This window comes from Acomys russatus, chromosome 19, assembly GCF_903995435.1.
Source record: "Acomys russatus chromosome 19, mAcoRus1.1, whole genome shotgun sequence".
Taxonomy (NCBI): domain Eukaryota; kingdom Metazoa; phylum Chordata; class Mammalia; order Rodentia; family Muridae; genus Acomys; species Acomys russatus.
Window position 1 is genome coordinate 33171056 of NC_067155.1, and position 8739 is coordinate 33179794.

Sequence of the window (8739 nt, forward strand, 5' to 3'; positions counted from 1 at the left end):
CTGTCATGGGACATGATGTGCCTGTTCCCAGGTGAGTGTGCGTGAGTCCACAAGTGTGAAGACACACACGGAAGCACACATAAAGACATGCAGTAGAAGTGGAGATTCAGAGGGAAAGGCTTTAATGGACCCTCATGGGGTCATGAAAACATAAGGGATGGCCAGGCACTCACTGTCTCACCAAAGAGGACCTTGAACTGCTGTTTCCTCTCCCATCACCTTTTGGAGTACCAGGACAAAGGCCTGAGCTCCCATGTGCCCCTCAGTGCTGAGGGAATCACTGGTTTCCTGCATACAAGGCTAGAATTCTGTCAACAAAACTTATCCCCTACTAAGACTACGCCTTGTGTTATTACAAGTATTTGAATCCCATGGATGGTGAGTGTGACCCAGCAACAGTATACCATCACACACATGGGTCATGTGTGGACAACTTGTGGTGTCAGCTCTCTCTTCCCATGTGGGTCCTGAAGATCTGCATAGTTCACTCAGGGAGCTGGCCTGGCAGCAAAGCTTGATCCACCGACCTCCTGAACCACCCTACTGTCCTTCCTAATGACAGTCCCTCATCTTTGCTCTTAGGAGACTCGTTGGTGTGCCTGGCCAGTAGGGACCTAGGTCATCAGGTCCCAGGACCGCTGACCCCCTGGGTCAGGTTCATTACCAGCCCCCCCTACACCCGTTGGAGATCTCCTACAAGCCTCCCAGGTTACTCCCCTTATTGCTTGAGGTGAGTTAGACACCTGACTGGTCTTTGTCCTGTGGCTCTCTAGTGCTTTTCTGAGATCCCTCATGGCAACTAAGGGTGATGGCGGAGGATGTAGAAGTGAAAGGCCCTACAGCCTTGGGGGGTAGCCGTTTTGGGAGTGCTAAGTATGATAGGTTTGATCTAACTTGTGCCCTATATATTTAGTGTTGGAGAGCAGACTCAAACTTGCTGCTTTTAAGGTAATTCTCTACCAACCAAGTTTATTACCCACTCTTAATATAATTTCTTTAATTAAAACCATCTTTTTTACAGTCATGATTCTGTGTGTGCACAGCTCTGTATGCATGATACTGTCTATGTAGCAAGAGAGAGGACAGCCATGTGGATCTTGAAGATCTGGGGGCCATGAGAGCTTTTATCTGCTAAAATATCTTGCTGGCCTCTAAGATTTTCTCCTAATGATGAGACATGCTCTCTGCTCCTAGGAGGCTCATTGGTGTGCTTGGCCAACAGGGATCTAGGTCAGCAGGTCCCAGGACCTCTGACTCCTGAGGTCAAATCCAGTTCCAGCCCCTACTCTTTGGAGTGCCCCTGCAGGAAAATTCTCCTAGCCTCCCACACTACTTTCCCTGTTTCTCGAGGTGAGTTAGATGGTCTTGGCTCATCTTCTATGCTATACTGTCCCAGATCCTTTCTTAGACACCAGTAGTGTATTAAGGACCCAGATGCCTAAGGTGATATAACGAACAAGCAGCCTCCCGAGGGAACAAGAAGATCTGGAAGGAAGATGGTTATCCAGTCAGTACCACCTGGAAGTGGGGGTTGCTACATGCCAGGCAGGGCCATGGGGGAATTCCCAGATTGGCTCAAGTGGCACAAACAAGCATGAGGGTCAAAAGAACATGTGGTGGTGTGGGCCTCACCTGGCACCACTCAGGTATTCATTCACACAGGGGATTTCAGAGGCTGAGGCTCATGAGCCATGGAAACAAAGGACTCTAAAGGAGGGGATGCTGGAGAGATAAAGATTAATAGACAACCTGACAAGGAAGCTGGGGTTGAGTCTCAAGACCTGCAGAAGCCTAGTGGGTAGCATCCATCTGTATTCTCAGCTTCCCTATGCTAAGATGGCAGACACACAGGAAACCATCTAGAATTTCATGGGGCAGATAGACTGAGGCCTTACCTCAAAAAGGTGGACACTGAAGAAAACTATTCAAGAATGACCTGTGTCTACTCATGTGCCGTGACACACATCACCCTCATATGTAATATGTGTGTGGGCATACACACACACTTAAAGGAAGGGAATCTACCTGTGATTCTAAGGCAGAGCCTTCAATGGCATATCGTGGTTATAGGTAGCCATGGAGGTTGGTGATGACTCACTGGGTCACTAAGGATGACTTTAAACTTGTGTTCCTGCTAGTTACACAATTAGGAAGCGTGGATTACAGGCCTGAGTCACCATGTGCCATTTATTTGGTGCTGGGAAGGAACTCATGGCTTGACCCATGTTTGGCTAGCTCCCTACCAACTGGCTTAACTTCAAGTCCAAATGTCTTTTTTTTTTTTTTGTATTGATTCTTTGTTAATTTCACACTAAATTTCATTCATGTGTATACTGTGTATTGTCACAAGTCTTCCATGGCATCCCTAAGGAGATCTAGTGCAACTTAAGGCAGTCAGTTCCCTCCACTGTTTCGATCCCAGCGATTCAACTCTGATCATTAGACTTGGGGGCAAAAGCCTTTATCTACTGTGATATCTTGCCAGCCGCTCTTGCTTTTTTAAATGATAACCCATGTCTTTATCCCTAGGAGTGTCACTGGTGTGCTTGGACAAAGAGACCTTGGTCTTTAGGTCTCAGGACCTCTGACCCTCTGGGTCAAGTCCACGGTCCATTCTCCACTTATTGGATCTCCCCTCCACATCTCCCAAGTTCCATCCCTTATTTCTTGAGGTGAGTTAGACACGTGGCTAATCCTCTGTCTTACTGCCCTCAACACCTTACCTAGACACCTGCAGTGTATCAGTGGACGGAGCTGTTAGAGTGGGGTGATAAGGACCCTATAGCCTCAGCACGTGACCTAAGGGAGACCTGGAAAGAAAGTGGTTAAACAGTCACTGACCCACCCAGAGAGGAGGTTTGCACATGTCAGACAAGCACATGAGGATTCAAGTGGCAGAAGACAAATAAGGCTTCAAGCAGCATGTGGCACTTTGGGTAGTCCCAACACTCATAAGGCCCAGGCAGGTGCTTTAACAGTACAAAGTCAGCCTAGCAAGCAGGTGTGTCCCTGGTTTCCCTGGGTTATCAGAAGTTAGGGGAGTGGAGAAGATGGATTAATAAAGTATAAAATTTCTGTCAAACAAGTGTGAAGAGCTGATTCAAGTCCCAAGAATACAGGCAAAGGCCCAGCTGGTAGTGAGTGTTGGTACTGCCAGTTTTCCTCTGACCAGAGTACATACAGGCAGATATTGGAGACTGTCTGGAATTCCATGGGACAGATAGCTTGGTTTACGAAGCAGAGGATGAGGTTCTAAATAAAAAAACAGTGGACAGTGAGGGTCAGCACGTGAGGATGTCTTGTGCCCTCCAGATGTCCATTGTAACATGTCACAACTCTACCACAAAACATTAAAAAAAAAAAAAAAAGTAAGCAGAGACTCTTAGAGTCTTCCATGGCATTTAGTGGTTTTCTGTAGCACCTAGGATGGCCAAAGACTCCAAAATCTCACCAATGATGGCATGAACCCCACTTCAGCTGTCCCCACCTTTAGAATTGCTAGGACTACAGCCTGATCTACTTTGAACCCTTTATTGAGTGCTGGGAGCCTGTGCTGTAGCTAGCACCCTGCCAATGGAGTTTATTCTCCATTCTTTATACAGTTTACCTTGCTACAGTATTTTTATGAGCTGCATGTATTCTGTGTGTGCATGCCAGGGTGTGTAGGGATATACATGAGAGGTTAGTGGACCAGTGGGAGTCCATTCTCTCCTGCCCTGTGGGCCCCAGGGATCAACTCAAACGTTAGGCTGCAGGAAATTGTCTTCACCTGCTAAACCATCTGGCCAGCTCCCAAGATATGTTTTTTAATGATATGCCTTCGCTCTGCTCCTAGGAGACTCGTTATTGTGTTTATCCAGAGGGGACCAATGGTCATCACATCCCAGGACCTAAGACCCTTTGGTCAAGTCTACTGTTGGCCTCCCCCAGGTGAATTCTCCAAGTCTCCCAAGTTATTTACCCTATTTTTGAGGTGAGTTAAACTCTTGGCGTCTCTTCTGTCTTTTGTCTCCTAAGCCCCACTCATTGGTACACACTGTGCTAGATGGAGATGTCAGAGGTGGGATGCTAACAAACTCTCACTCCCAGGAGACATCCTGAAGGATACACAGGAGGAAATGGCATTTTTATATAGTCACAGATGCCACCTACAGAGGGGATTCCACTTTGGCAGGCAGGGGAAAGGGAAGTCTCAGGTCAGATCAGTTGGCAGAAGGCACAGAGAGGGCCCAAGTTACATGGGGTGGTGTGAATCTCCAACACACAGGAAGCTCAGGCACAGGGTTTACTAGGCTGAGGTGAGCCAAGGACGCAAGCCCCAGGACAGCTGAACTCCCAAAAAGAGGGAGTGGGGAGTTCTGGGCGTGGCTTAATGGACAGAGTACTTTCTGGCAAGTGTATCCAGTCCCATGGAGATATGTGACCTGCCATGTGGGTGCTGGGAATTTAACCTAGGTCCTTTGGAAGAGCAGTCAGTGCTCGTGACCACTGAGCCATCTCCCAACCCCCCAGAGAGACATGTAAAAGCCCAGTAGGTATCACTCATCTCAAAGCCGGCAACAGTATTTAGCCTGGCCTACAATTACCCAAGGATGACCTGTGTCCTACAAAATGTGCACTAAAGCTCACAACACCCTTACTACAACACACACACACACACACACACACACACACACACTGTGCAAGTGTCCACAAGTTGATATTTTTGTTTTTCGAGACAGAGTTTCTCTGTGTAGCTCTAGCTTGTACTGGAACTCTGTAGACCAGGCTGGCCTCGAACTCAGAGATCTGCCTGCTTCTGACTCCAGAGTGCTGGGATTAAAGGTGTACACCACCACCTGGCCAAAGTTTTTTGGCTTTTCTTTTGTCCTATGTTCCCTCAGCCCCTTTCCTAGATAACTTCAGAGAACTACAGGACATGGAGAACAAGAAGCACTGCTTCAAAGCATGTGTACGGCCAGGGCCACACCAGAGGGAAGGCCTGATGCACGTCACCCTCACATATAAGAGATGACAAGGAGCAGAGGATTGAAGGGAGGAGCCTTTCGTGCCCCTCTGCCTTCTTGTGTAGCTGTGTAGGATGGCCAAGGAGTCCCCATGTCTCTTATTATGACACTGAACTCCTGACTTGGTTCCCTGCAGCTTTGTTGTTGTTTCAAGACAGAGTCTCACTATGTATCCCTAACTGTCCTGGAACTCACAGAGATCTGCCTGCCTCTGCCTCTGCCTCTGGCTCCCCAGTGTTGGGATGAAAGACATCCCTTTACACTGTGCAGGGGAAGGATCTCCTGGAGTCTGTATGCTATGCTGGCATTCCACCCAATGAACTTATTCAACAGTCCAAAATAATTTTTTTTTCCAAAATAATTTTTGTTAAAATGTTTTTTTTCAGCACTCGGGAGGCAGAGGCAGGCGGATCGCTGTGAGTTCGAGGCCAGCCTTGTCTACAAAGTGAGTCCAGGACGGCCAAGGCTACACAGAGAAACCCTGTCTCGAAAAACAAAAAAAAAAAAAAAAAGCTTTTTTTTTTTTTTCCTGTGTGAGTGCACACACACGCATGCATGCACACTATACAGTTTGGGATGTCTGAGAGCACACATTTTCCCCCTTTCACTGTGGAGACCCACCTGAGTACTCTGGTCAACAAACACTTTTCTGAGCCATCTTGCCAACTCTTAATATCCTTTCCCCCCCTGATTTTTGAGACATACTTGGCTGTCCTGGATTCACTTTGTAGACCAGGCTGATCTTGAATTGACAGAGATCCATCTGCCTCTGCCTCCCTGAGTGCTGGGATTATAGGAGTGCGACACTGCACCCAGCTTTAATATCCTTTATAAATAACAGTCTTTTTATCTTTGCTCCTAGGAGGCTTATTGGTGAGGTCAGCCTAAAGGGACCAAGGTCACCAGGTCCCAATACCTCTGACCCTAAGGGTCAAGTTTCCTCCCCAGTTGAGGAGAATTCCTCATCTCCCCATATTACTTCCCACTAATTCCTGAGGTAAGTTGGACACCTGGGTTATCTGCTGTAATGTGCTTCTGTGTCCCCTTTCCCAGACAGCTTCTGAGTATTCAGGGTGTAGATGTCAGAAAAGGATCTAGGTTCACTCCTTACATCCCCGGGGGGCCACTGAAAGGAGACTAGCTAGGAATGTGCCCATACAGTCACAGATCCCATCCAGAAACGGAGTTGTCCCACATGAGAACAGAGTCAAACTGAAGTCTTGGGCTCGCTGAAGTGACAATACACTAGAATGTAACTAGTGAGGTGTGGTGACCCTTGTCTGCCTAGCTCTGAGGTCATGAAATTAGACAAGTCCCTGTGCCTTTCTGGCCAACCAGTCTAGACTTCTTGGCATGTTCAAGGCCAGTGAAAGTCACTGTCTTAAAAAAAATGTTAATGCATCTGACTCATGGTGCCTGAAGGTCTCCTCTGGCATGCACACGCACACATACACATGCGCATGTCCCCATCACATGTATGTGCCAATGTGTGGGCACTACACACACACACATACACACACACACATACACACACACACACACACAAACACAGAAAGAGAGAGATACCAGGCACCCCTGTAATCTCAGTTCTCTTGAGGTTGGTGCAGAAGGATCAGTGCCAGTTTGGGGGCAGCCAGGACTAGATGATACCCTTTCTCAGAAAAGCCTCCCCTCAGGAAAGAGATGATGAGGCACAGGCTACTCATATAGCCAGGAGGGATGTACCCGGCAAGAGCTGTGAGGAAGCAATTCTTTGAGCAGGTGAAATGTCTGTAATACCTTCTAGAATCCACTCTACTCAGTCTTGCTTTAAGAGCCAGCTGCATCCTAAGGCCAGTGCAGGGAACTTGAAGTGGTCACAGCTGGAACAGTGTTTCAGCCACAGTTACAGTGGCTTTCTGCAGCTGCTGAAGTGCCCTCCCAGTGCCAGGGACTGGGGATGAAGGCACAGCACAAATGGATGCCATCTAGCTAAGCTCCCACGTCAGTGAGGGTAAGAGTAAGTCGCTCTCTCTCTCTCCCTCCTCTCCCTCTCATGTGTGATGTAGGAAGACGCCAGAATTAACCTCTGTTCTACACACACACACACACACACACACACACACACACACACACACACGAGTCCACTTACATAACACAGAAGCACATATACACTCACAAAATATAGGAGCCATTGAGGAAGACATCTAAAATCAAGTTGGCCTCCCAATGTGCATGCACCTGCAAGTGTGTGCACACACACATACTATTCAAATATGGTGGCAGTTTGGAAAAAAGAAAACAACTCATGTTGACCTCCGGTGTCAACATACACACTCATACACAAATACACACAAAGTTTTCATACTCAATTTGCTAAGGTGATGTGAATGAAGGGACATGAAATTTTGAGGGACATTTGAGACTGTCCTAGCCACTGGGGTCAAATTTCCTCTCTCCTTCTTTCCTCATTTAAGCCTATAAGGCCAGACTGAGGTGCAAGTTGTTGAGTTTAAGTCCAGCTTACAGAACGAGACCCTACCTCTAAGAACAAATACCCAAATCCTCTTTCTTAATAAACCTCAATGGAGTGGTGGGGGGAGAGGAGAGAGAACGTCTAAGACGCCAAAGGAAAGCATTTTAAAATACCATAAATCTAACTGAATAGCAACAATTTAGTTCCTCAGTTCCTTAGCGTCGGATTTAGTCACCTGAAAGGCATTTGGAAAAGGCAAAGCGGTGACCCCATCTGATATCAGTTCTATTCTCGCAAAGCTGTTGTTTTCTTTGAGACAGGGCCTCATGATGTAGTTTTGGCTGACCTGGATTACAGACATGCACTTTCATACTTAGGTTTAAGAAATACATTATATAATTAAATATATAATATATAATATAATTAAATATATTTATATAAAAATTTGAGGCAGGTTCTCACTCTGTAGTCTAGGCTGGCTTGACTTCTAGGATTATGGACATGCGCTACTTTGCCTTTTGCCAATCTCTTAATAATGTTAAAAGGCCTACAATAGTAAAATCCCATCACCATTCTTAGTAAAGAGAAAAGTTGTGTTAATCTTGACAGGTGATGCTGAGAATCGAGCAACTGAGATTCCCTTTCCTCCTCTTTATTTCATCAAAGTACTTCAGCTTCTTGCTCCAAATATAGTTAATTTTATAGCCAACCTACAGGGACAGCAATAAATTGGTGGCATGGGTTAAGTATAGGCCCCTTAGCTCTTAACAATGTTAAAAGGTTAGCAGAGCAGGCTGTGGCTGGAACACAGAAAGAAAGGAAGGAAGGAAGGAAGGAAGGAAGGAAGGAAGGAAGGAAGGAAATGTGTTGTTCTGTTTTGAGCCTGGGCATCACTGTGTAGCACAGGCTGTCTTCAGACTTTGCATCCTCCTGACTCAGACTCACCTGTACTGGGAAACAGGACTTTAAGTGCCCAAGCTAAGGAGTTTAGCTTCTTTTTCTGAAGAGGAGAAATGACATGTTTTGTGTTTTAAAACAAACAAAACTGTGTCCAGGGTGGAGTGCTGGAGGAGCCAGTTTGACCAGGCTTAGTGAGAAAGAATGCCAGTGGGTGGCGGTCAGGATCACAGCTCCCTGGGTCGGTAGGGTGGAGTGAACTGATGGTGCAAGGGGTCAGCAGTTAGTGCCCTTCAGGGCTGTGTCCTAAATGGATGCCACAGGCAGGCGTGTAGAGGAGAGATGCAAGGATGAACTACTCTTGTCCTTGCGATCCAGTAA